Here is a 6,850-nt window from a genome sequence, read left to right as displayed (position 1 = left end):
GGTTGATTTTTAAAACAGAACTTAATAAATAACTGAGATCGATAAGGTACCAAGGCAAATGCACTTAATTTAGATAAATTTACCATAAAATTCTTGTGGCAGCAGACTCATGTTTTATGAAAATGGTAGATGATAAAGGTCTGCAAACATTGAAGAGCAAATGGAAGGGCAATTGGGCTATAGAATGAGGGAATGGTTAAAAAAAAAAAAAAAAAGAAAAAAATCCTGTCTAGATAATGGGATTACACGGTTTCCGGGAGTTTGTAATGAAAGATAAGAGCCGTGTGTGTAACAATCAGTACCTGCAGAACCTGAGAGAGAATAAAAAATGTTTCAACAAATTAAAGCTTGCTAGAGATCCAATGCTGAAATATAAGATCACACTTTCAACAACTAGAACAAATATATCAGTTTGATGCTTTTCATTGATACAGTCTACCCATAACTGTTAAAGAGACTAAACTATAACCCAACATTATCCTTACATCAGAGTCTTTGCCTTTAAGTACTGGTTTCTGATAAACACTTGGCATTATGCGTGCGACTAATGAAGAAGACAGTGTTTATTCCAGGTATGTTAATTTGTTGTATTTTTTGCCCTTGATTAAAGAAACTTGGGTTTTCATTTAATTCCTATATATTGATGTCATGCTGTGAGCAATTTTACCCAGTTTGAGAATCCTGCAGTTTTCCATTTATCCTAGTTACTAAGATATATTGCAGCCTGGAATATCTTGGTGCCTTATGTAATTTGGAGTAGGAAAAATAGTCTGAAGTGATTAAATAGGATGTATGTTTCAAGAAGAAACTCCTGAGTAACTGAATGGATTCCCAGAGTAAGTAAATCTTGCAGCTTTTTTCTTCTGAGCTGTGTGGAACATTCTGGGGCCACAGATCATTGAAGAGCCCTGGTTGGGCATTACTGAACTGGCACAAGTGTAGCTAGTGAACCTCATGTAGGCTCCGTGCTTGGGAAGCCATTGAGTTTCCTGACATTCTTCCTACCACAAGAGGGCTTCCCAGAGAGGTAAAGAGATGGCAGGAGAAAGATACTGGAGAGCATAATAGTTCAGGGATCTAGGGAGAAGTTGTAAGTGGCCCAATATTTACTGTGTTTGTTGTGTCAGGGGAGCTACCAGGGAGAAGTATTGGTGATGAGATTCCCTCATAGTCTTGCTCACAGAAGACTCTCCTCACACCTTTCCTCCCTTCTCTCACTTCTTACCCCAAAATATAAGTCAACCAGCACAAAATAGATATAAAACATACATGTATATATGTAAAACCAAATGTGTGTTTGTGCACATATATGTCTAAGACAGAGGGAGGAAGGGACCTTTTTAACTAGCTGCTTTCTAAAGGGCCAATGAGACTAAATAACATTCTCTGTTTCCTCTTCAAAATGTACTGCCCGGTGCCAACTACACGCTGATGACTCACGGCTTCTAGCCTGCTGTCCAGCCTCTGTGGACAGTTCTGGTACAAGAGCTGAGCTGTGGTGCTACTCATGTTTAATTATTGTTTATCCCTCTGAACATTTTTATGCCTGTAGGACTTGTAATTAAATAATTATTTAATGAAATACATAGAAATCAACTTGTACTTTTATGTTCCACAGACTGCTATATTCACAATCAAGTGTAAAACAGAATATGAAAACCAAGTAGAATATCCTTCTTGCATTCTGCTTATGATTCAGAGTGGTATTTTTATTTTATTCTTGAAAAGATTTTATTTATTCATGAGAGTCACAGAGAGAGAGGCAGAGACCTAGGCAGAGGGAGAAGTAGGCTCCATGCGGGGAACCCGATGGGACCTGATCCCAGGACCCCGGGATCACACCCTGAGCTGAAGGCAGACGCTTAACCACTGAGCCATTCAGGTGCCCCTGAGTGGTATTTTTACATAGCTTTTGTGTTTGTTTTGAAGTAGTACTGATTTTTAGAAGTTAAATCTTTGATTCTTCACAAAAATGTTTCCTGTTGCTTGGCATGCTGTAATTTCTCTGATGCATCCTGTGTTTTAAGCTGTTTATATATGAATAAGTATATTCATATTTATATATACGAACATATTCATCTTTGGATGAAGTAAAGGCTATCGATGTGTGATGATTGTTAATATATAAAGCGTGATAGCTGCAATCTGGCCTTGGTGCTCCTCCCACTTTCTCCTTTGCTGTTCCTGGAGATATACAATATGGCTGATGGCCATACTCCGGTATATTTCTCTTCATCTGGTAGGCTCTATTGTGTCTTTAGTGGATTGTGTACCTAGGTTCTTTTTTGCTTCCATTTCCTGATTCTTTGATCTCTTGATGTATTAGAAATTTCCAGGGTGTAGTAATAAGGGGTTTTTCTTGTCTCTGTATGTAAACCTTCTTTGGGAACTAGAACACTAATATAAATTATTTTCTGTTAGTGTTTTTCAACTTTGAAGGATTCATTTATTACTATGTTTATTTAAAAATGTTTTTTAAAAAATTAAGTGAAATAAAAGAAACACATTTTTTTTTTAAATATTTATTTGAGAAAGAGAGTGAGCACAAGCAGGGGAAGCAGCAGCAGGTGAGGGAGAAGAAGTAGGTTCCCTGCTTGGCAGGGAGCCTCATGCAAGTCTTTATTTCAGGACTTTAGGAATCATGACCTGAGCCAAAGGCAATCACTTAACCGACTGAGCCATCCAGGTACCCCTATAAACACATTTTTATTTTGTTTTGTTGTTTAAAACCATAGGCAGTTGGGAGAAGCTGATTCATATTCTGTTAGGTAGATGTCCAGATTTTACCAAAAGACTCTCTGGTATTTAGGGGTTGTTTTATTTAGCCCAGTGAATGACACAATATATAACACTTGCATTTTTTTGTGTCTCCTCATGGTATAGTTTCTATGGCATTTTTTTTTTTTTTTTGCAGCTTAAAAACTATACAATGAAACTACATATTCTTCTACAATGAAAAATTACTTTTGTAATTCTGGGTATTTATTTAATAACCACTGGCTGTCTTGACCGTATTTCTTATTTATGCTCCATATTACACTGTACTTTTTTGTGACATTAAAAGCAGATCATATTATCAATAATATGCAAATAGGTGCTTAGTTGATTAACAGACATGATTATGGCTTAGGATATAGTATGACCTATCTTTACTCTCTTTTTAGGAAAAAAATTCTTTAACTGTGATATTCAAAGAAGGCCAAAGCTATCTATTTAGCAGTGCTCCACTAACCAGTACAAATTCTTTATTTACATCCTTCTATTTTTCTGAACATTGGTGGATGACCTAGACTGATCCTCCTCAACACAGAAGGATCAGCAGTGAGTCAGCTCTTACCTAAAGGAGATAATTAGGTCATCCTTCTGTGAGTTGCTCAGTGATTTTTGATGAAAACTCCAATCTATTTAATCCAAAGTAAAATGATGACAGTGATTTTTTTTACAGCCATCTTGAGATTAATTATTGCTGTTCTTAAAAAGGTTATATGCTTTTTGCCAGTTGTTATGAGTACCCTGAAGAATAAATGCATAATTATGGAGAACTGCTACATCCTTATTTAAGAACATTAATGGATCTAATGATCCCTAAGACCCAGATTGCCATCATCATCTCACTGTACACAAATTTCCTGTGTGTCCTATTTTATTAGTTTCCATTTTTTACTCTCACTGATAGGAAAACTCTCCACAATATCAGCAGTGCTTTGAGATTGATTGCATAATTCTTCACCTAAGTAAGGAAATGTAAAGGCAGACCATAAAGCACAAAACCTTTAACTCTCTGAAAGCTGCTGTATCTGGTAAGCATCTTCCATATATTCCAACAGTTATAGTGGGGGGAAAAAGTGCACTTGCTTTTTCAGAACGAAAAAGTTGTAAATTATTTTAAGATTTTATTTACTTATTTGAGAGAGAGAGAGAGAGACAGAGGGAGAAAGAGCAAGAGTAAGGAGTTGAGGGCAGAGAGAGAGAGAGAAGCAGACTCCTCACTGAGCTGAGATCCTGATGGAGGGCTTGATCCCAGGACCCTGAGATCATGGCCTGAGCTGAAGGCAGATGCTTAACTGACTGAGCCACTCAGGCACCCCAAACTGTTGTAAATTAAAAACAACAGATCTGCTTCATGTCATTCTACAGCACAGGATTCTAGAAATTTTGTTTGTAAAACACTTGAAAGATAACCAAAACATGGTGTAATGAGCCTTTACACTGAAGTTCAGACTAACATTCATGATTTCAGCAGAGTCTTGAAAAGGAACCATGAGGCATTAATCAAAGAAAAATAGGAGAGAAATAATCACTATAAGATATAATTAACCTCTTATTCCTTCCAAGTTGTTGATGGGGATGCCTGGGGAATGGGGAGAAGAATGAGAGTTCTGTAAAAAATGTATGAGGATTTCACAGGGCATATCCTCAGCTACTTACATTTTTGGTAGAGTGGATTTCTCTTCCAATTCATTGAAAAAAGTGCATATGTTTCTGAGATTGTGTATCTCAAAGTGTTCCTAGGACCCTTTGTAACCACTTCTAAGGAAGAATATAGAAGAGTTCCAACATGGCAAATGATCCAAAATGTGTATTACATTAATGCATCTGAGTGTAAGGATATTGAGAAACACTAAAGAAAATATTCTATGCTGCTGGTTAACCTGAGAATACTCTACACTTAGCAGTTTTTAAATTAAGGCTACTTTAAAGAGGAGAATTGACAACATCTGGTTAGAAGATAAAAACCTAAAAAGTCTTCACTCTTGTACTGCAAGTATTTTTTCAGTTTTCAAATGTCTTTAATGCATTTATTTAATTTCTAATGTCTTCATTTTCAATGACCATCTTTGCTAGCTTCCATTCCTGTTTGAGAGGCATTTTGCTTCTCTCAGTACTTCAAAGGTTTAATTCTACCTTCTTCTCACCTTAGACACAGTGTTTAAAATTGTTTCACTATATGGAATGTATATTTGTCATTGAATCTAATATGTTTTTTCTTTATCTTTATGGCTGTTCTCAAGGTTGTTACTTTTTGGAGTTTGATTATGCTGTGTAGGTATATTTTTGCTTTTTTTTTTTTTTGGTTGTTTGTGTGTTTGTTTTTATTTTTGGGTTTGTTTGCTTACATTTTTTTTCCCAGCCTGGAGGTCTATAAGCTGCTTCAATATGTGCGAGTCACAACTTGCATTAATCTATCATATCTTGGGGATATTTCTTCTCCAAATTTTTTTTTGGCATTTCATTATCCCATGTTAGACTGATACTATCTTGTAGAGATTGGGTATTCTTTTTCATTTTTACTCTTCTCCCCCCCCCCCCCCCCATTAAGTTTTGGTTTAGATAATTTATATTACTCTGTCCTTGAAGTTCACTTCTTTTCTCTTTGATACCTAACAAAATTATATGCCCACTGAATGAATTCTTCATCACTGATCATAATTTCATATCTAGCATTCCTATTTTTTTAATGATTTCAATCCTGAGTAAATCTCTCAGCCGTTCGTATATGTCATCCAATTCTTCCACTAGTTATTTGAAAGTTCTGATTTAATAGTTATAAAAAGAGGCCATCTGTGTGTCTGTTTGTATTGACTCCTTACTCAACAGCAGGTGACACTATCTTGCTTTGTTCACATCTTAGACTTTTTGATTGCATATTAGGCATTGCGTGTAAAAAGAACCCCAAAAACGGTATAGGTGAAGTAATGGTCACTTATTCTCCCCAAAGAGCCTGCTTGTTATCCTTTTAGGCCATTAGAGTGGGGATTTGAGTCAATTGATGCTGCAATTTAGCTGTGTCTGGAATTTGTTGCTGCTTTAGTTATATTTAGTTTATGCAATTCCATTTATTTTTGAAGGCAGAACCATCAGCTTCCTTTTATCAGTCTCCGTGCCAGCCATCAGCACACTAAGGAGAAGCTGAAGGCTTGAAGTTTCATCTCAAGTTTTCTACCCTGCCTTCCTAGTCTATCTTGCACTTGTGCCTGAAACTTGGGGGTGTCCATCCTGGTTCTATCCCTTCTCTAATGGTAGACAGTATTTTGGTTGACTCTAAAGTGAGCTCTCCAATCCCGCCTCCCAGTAATCTGGGAATTTACTAGGTGGCTGTGCTAATAACATAACAAACACCAATCCTAAGAAATAAATGTGAATTAGCCTTCACACACGCAGAGATTCTCAAAGGGGGGACTTCACCAGCCTGAAGTTGCTGGTGACAAGGTGATTGGAAGAGAGGCAGGATTACAGCAGTGAGAGTATTTAAGCATTAATCAGGGAAGGGTTACTTTTCATATGAGCTGTCAACCACTTGGGTGGATTTGAACCCTGACACTTGCAGATGTTGCCAAAAAAGGGAATTTCACTTTCTAAATTGATCACAACATGCCATAAAGACTGCTTATTGATTTAACATCTATTGAATATTGGAGGAATCTGTTAGAGATGAGAGGAATTAGGGACAGGTGAGTGAGGGCCCTTGGTGGAGCATCCCTGGTTCAAAAGGAATTTAAGGCAAACGGTAGTCATTCCAAAATCACAAACTGCTAGGCTCTTCTCGTTGCAGGTGGCCAGTGCCTCTGCATTATAAGACCTAGAGTATGAAGAATTTTGGGATTATTGCTCTCCTATCATATGACCTACAAAAGTGGTTTGTTTCATTCTCCAAGGAGGTTTCTCTCACTTATCTGGTCATACCTTGACTGCAGAAATTTGCTTGACTTTCCTTTTCACCCTCGAGAGTATATCATGCCTAGTGTCTGGGCATGCCCAGTGTCCTGTGCCTTCAAGGAGTCTTTCTCATTGTTTTGTCTTCTCACCATTTGTTGAGTTTCCCCAAAGACTGTGAGAAAGGGTTGGAAGT

Source organism: Vulpes lagopus, chromosome 7 (genome assembly GCF_018345385.1).
Source record: "Vulpes lagopus strain Blue_001 chromosome 7, ASM1834538v1, whole genome shotgun sequence".
Lineage (NCBI taxonomy): Eukaryota > Metazoa > Chordata > Mammalia > Carnivora > Canidae > Vulpes > Vulpes lagopus.
Note: the sequence above shows the minus strand (reverse complement) of the source record.